Source organism: Erythrolamprus reginae, chromosome 3 (assembly GCF_031021105.1).
Source record: "Erythrolamprus reginae isolate rEryReg1 chromosome 3, rEryReg1.hap1, whole genome shotgun sequence".
Classification (NCBI taxonomy): Eukaryota; Metazoa; Chordata; class Lepidosauria; order Squamata; family Dipsadidae; genus Erythrolamprus; species Erythrolamprus reginae.
In genome coordinates this window covers 131,088,555-131,093,573 of record NC_091952.1, presented here as the reverse complement: position 1 = coordinate 131,093,573, position 5,019 = coordinate 131,088,555, and the positions used below count along the sequence as shown (strand labels likewise).

General features: G+C 38.4%; 1 long non-coding RNA gene across 1 annotated transcript; it reads left to right on the top strand.

Annotated features, from left to right (window-relative positions):
- The first annotated feature begins 470 nt into the window (after positions 1–470).
- LOC139164490 (uncharacterized) lies at positions 471–2,023 on the top strand. The gene is made up of 2 exons (XR_011558626.1): positions 471–509; positions 1,722–2,023. It is a non-coding gene; the product is annotated as an uncharacterized lncRNA (long non-coding RNA).
- The last annotated feature ends 2,996 nt before the right edge of the window (positions 2,024–5,019 follow it).

The window sequence follows — 5,019 nt, the reverse complement described above, 5'->3', positions numbered from 1 at the left end:
GTTATTATTATTATTATTATTATTATTATTATTATTATTATTATTGAATCCAGCTGAATCAGTCATCTCTGTGTGCTTCTGGAAATTGATTTTTCTGCAACAAACTCTGATAACTTACAATTTAAAACTTATGTCCCTTCATCATAGTGAGAAATGTTTATGTATGTGTGTGTATATATATGTGTGTGTGTGTGTGCGTGTATGTATGTGTGTGTGTGTGTGTGTGTGTGTGTGTGTGTGTGTCAACAAACCAAGTAGCATCTGAGAAATAAATCACAACCCACTGCTGTGCTCTCACGGGTGGTTCTATTTATTAACAAAGCCATTTTGGATTCGTGGCTGGCAATACCAGCAATTGAAGTTCACTTCCATTCTCTACTAAGTTAAAGTTCATTTACACAAACCCACACCCATAAGTGAAATCACGTGGACCAATCTGGGAAAGGGAGGGCTGGTTTCTTCACTGGTTCAGTCACCTAGGACTCAGCTGCTGTGTCAAGATCCTGACAGTATGTATGTATGTATGTGTATGTGTGTGTGTGTGTGTGTATGCATGTACGTTTGTATGTATACAATTTGTGGTCAGCTTTTAAGTGCCTAATACACCTTAGCTAATTTGTATGACAAATGTGGCAACCTTGTTTATTCCTTTCCCTAATAGTATCAAACTGAATGTAGATTCACAGCTTATGGATTGTAATTTTAATAGTATTGACAATGTATAATTGATGGACTGGATTTTATCATGGATTTTATCTGTTATTTGTCATTTTATCCTACAACTTTTGATAGTGTATTCGCTAAGTGTTTTTATTTGTTTTGGTCTATGACTGTAATAATAAATTTGATTTGAACTGCACATTATGTACAGGCAAAAAAATATAAATATATAAACTTAAAGAGTTTTGTATATCACTCAATGATGGTATTGGAAGACCTTTAAAAGTAATTGGAAGGAGAAGATTAGAAGAATTTTATACATTAGCATATTCCAAAATTAATAAACAAAATTTTGGTCAAGTATTCTGTCTGGGTTCTATCACTCCTAGTCAGTGATGGGCTCCTATGGGAACGGTCAGGAACGTAGTTCCGGTAGCAAAATTTGGAGCGACACCCCAGTGTACCCAATTTGCACTGAAAGATGTTGAAACAAAATGCATAAGCCACGTCCACAGTGTGGTAGTAAAAATTTTGGTAGCCCATCACTGTTCCCAATCCATCTCCCAAATCTATATGGGCGATTGCTGTCTTGTCATAAGTTTATCAGAGGCTATTTCTGACAGGAATGGCAAAGAACACCAAAAAGCTAATCCCAGATGCCTAGCTAAACCTAAACGGCCCCTGTATTGGGAAGCAACAATATAGAAAGATGCTGAAGGCAAATGATCACTTTAGTAAGAGCAGCCAGTGTGCCTTCCGTCCCGTCCAATTGTCTCTCCTTATCTCATTTATCTTTTCTTCCTTTCAAATATGTTCACCTATACTTTTATATCTTTTCTTCTATTCTTTACTTATATTATTACATATCTTTCTCTTCAATGTGTATTATGTATTGGAATGAATAAATAAATAAATAAATAAATAAATAAATAAATAAAAACAAAGGCATGAATTCACGCCATGTGGAAGAAATCAGTGGTAAAATATTTCTTATTATATCAAGAAAACTACATGTACAGTGTACACTCTATTAAAGTGACAGATGGATTTTGAATTTGCAGGACAGAAAATAGGATTGATGCTTTTGAACTTTGGTGTTGGGGAGGACTCCTGAGAATACTATAAATAGTCAAGTAAACAAACGATTTGATCATCCAACGAATCAGTCCAGGGTTCTGACCAAAGCACAGATGACCAGTCGTAAATTATTAAATCTTGGATACAATGTATGAAGATCCAGCTCCCTGGAGAAATCAATAATGCTTTTCCCAGTGGGAAAAGTGAAAGGGAAAAAAGGAGATGACCAGCAGCAAAGTGGATGACTCAGTTATAACAACAATAAGTACACCATTTAAGATCTGAAGTGTCTTGGAGTCTATGTGTGTGGTATGTTTATCTATTTATTTAAAACATTTAAATAGCCATCTTCCAACCCACTTTGGGAAGCTCCCAATCAAAAGTTAAAACAATATATAAAATTATATTAAAAAAATAAAAACAACGAAGACCTAGTGCCAAGAGAATGGCAAATTATTCAGTCTTACCCAGCACTTAAGGGACAAGACAAAAGTCTTCAAAGTTTTGCAGAAGGCTAAGAGAGTAGAGACCTGCTATGCTTCAAGGGGCAGAGGGTGCCACACGGTAATCTATGGAATACTGAAAGTCTGCAGAAGTCCACCATTCTAGGAGCATGAACCATTGAAGGGTATCAGTGATAATACAAACAGTAATGTGAGGATTAATGACAGTAGCAGGTAAGTCATGAGTGCAGTGGGCAACCGGGAGCCTGCTTCTGCTATGTTAATCAGAATTGTGATCTTATAAAATAATGAAAAAAGGGACAAGCAGTGGGGTACTTTGTATACACTGCCAGCAATTCATGTCAATTTCATAGGTACTGCCTTATAAAATCTATATAAGTAAACCTCAAAGAGACTAGAATGCAGTTAAGAGATATGCAATGCCTCAAACAATAGACATGAGTTTAAAATATCTAAAAGTGGTGATTAGTGCTCACAAGGTAAGAGGATTGGGCTGATGACCCCAGTACTTGTAAATATTCAAGTGCCTATTCGTTCCAGTTAGAAAACTTCCCAGTTACCTGATCTAGCAAAAAGCAAAGTTCATTGGGCTTGCTTTCTACAGAAACAGAATACATCTCATGGAAGCCAAAAAAATGATTCAGTTGAGTCAAGATTTTGGAGCACCAATATCACAGTCAACCATTTTACATGAGGACAATCAAGGATATATACAGCAAACAGTAAAAAGATAAATGTCAAAACCAAGCACATTAGTCTTGAATACCATTGTTTACAGAAAGCTATTGCACTAAATACAAAATTTTACCAGGAGAGCATGTCCAAACCAAAATGCAGGGATTTCAATTGTCCTCCCCAAAGAAGTCATATTTCTCATTCCTTACTTTCCTAGTATAAGTCAATGTAAAGCAAAATTTGAACTCTGGTCATTCCAATTTACAAATTATATTTCCTACAAAACACTCTCGGTCATATTTGTCTAGACTTAAGAGAAATGGTCACAGTTCCCTACACATCATCACAATAGTCTCTTATCTGCAGGAGCCATAGGAGACCAGAGGAAACAAGGAAACAGGACTCCATGATAAATATTTAGAGTCTCATTTAACTTATAGAATCATACCCAACAACTGTTCTGACAACTGTCATCAGCGGCTGTATTTTCCATTCCTCTCCTGATATTTTTTGCTCTTGCTATTTCTTCCCCTTGTTTTAGATCTGTTCTGTCTGGGTGCCCCCAGACTTCAACACCAACTGGAAAAAGCAGCCAGACACGCTGGTAAAATCAAAAGCACTTTATAGTTTGAAAAATAAACACAGAGAAAAACCTGTTCTTCCCAACAGGCAGGCTATGAGACTTCACAGCAGAGTCCTGATGGCCAGACAATACAGCAGACTTCTTGCTGGCACACCCACCACTGTAGAGAATAAGACCCACACCTTTTCCCCCCAAGGTTTCAGTATTCAAAGTCACAAACCAGAATTCCAAGACGCCAAAGATCACAGCCAGGTCCCAGGACTCCCAAAGATAATACTCCACAAGCCAGGAAGGGTGGGTCTGCCTTTTCAGCCTTTCCAGAGAGCACCACACCCAAACCCAGCTGTTGCCTCTTTAGTGCTGAAAGTACCTGGCTAATTGTCCCCTTCGTTGTGTTGCTCTTCTCTGCCGGAGATCGATTATTGCTTGTGCATTTTCATCTAAGGAATCCAGGCTGCTTGCTGGGGAGAGCTCCCTCTCGGGGGACTCTGGCTGTCCTCCCTCTCCCTCAGCCTGAGATTCCTCCTCCCCGTCTGCCTGAACCTCCTGTTCCTCATCCTCCCCCTCTGAGCAGGAAGCCGTTCCCTGAGGGGCCTCAGACGGAATCACAACAAGATCTAGACTTAAATTAGGTTGACAGCTGTTTCTTTCCCATTAAGAAAAACTACATTGTTGCTAAGGATGGGATTTTGTATCATTTACTAGGAACAAAATGTAGGGGATTTTTCTCAATGTGTAAAGTAGTAGATTAGGTCTGGATCCAACCCCTCAACTCATGATATTTTTCCCAAAAGCAAAGTTAATGGAGAAACCAGCAGGAAGTTGGAAGTTGCTCCCACTGCTTTTTTGTCTGTCCCTGATCATTCTGTTTCTTTATTTAGATAAATAAATACTGACTAATATTGAACTTTGTTCATTATACCAAACAACAATGAATCTGAAGCAAGATCCTGGAACATTATATTGAAAGATGAGAGAGTACTTTGCAAATAATTTTAGACCCTTGCCACTCCTATGACAGCTTTCTACGCATATTTTTCTTTCCCTTGGAGACAATGGCTGGCATCCTTAGCTCCAAAAGATGAACAACAAGAAACTAACGACAATGCCTCACTATCTATTTTGAATAACAAACCATGTGAGTAAGTTTATTAAGTCTAAAACTCTGTCATTTCCAACCTACAATCTCTGGGGCTGCTCTTCCCAGTGAGACAAACTAGTTTGGATCTTCTACCCCTTTATTGTAAGAAAACAAAGGGAGACGAGGATGAAGGCAGGGGAGCTCCAGTCAAGAGTAGATCTCTGAATTCCATAAAAGGAGTCTCTTGCTGTTTCCTCAGAGCTCAGATCAAGACAATTGTGAGACACTATAGGAACGGTTCTGAGTAATAATAGAGCTGGGTGGAAATGCCTGATTTGCTTTAATCCAATGACTGTCTTTCAGCCCAATCTATTTTTCAGAGTTATTGTAAAGATAATATGGTGGTAGGTTCTCCACACCCCACCGAGTGCCGGAAACTCGATTTCTGCACATGCACAGAAGAGAAAAAAATCCTGGTA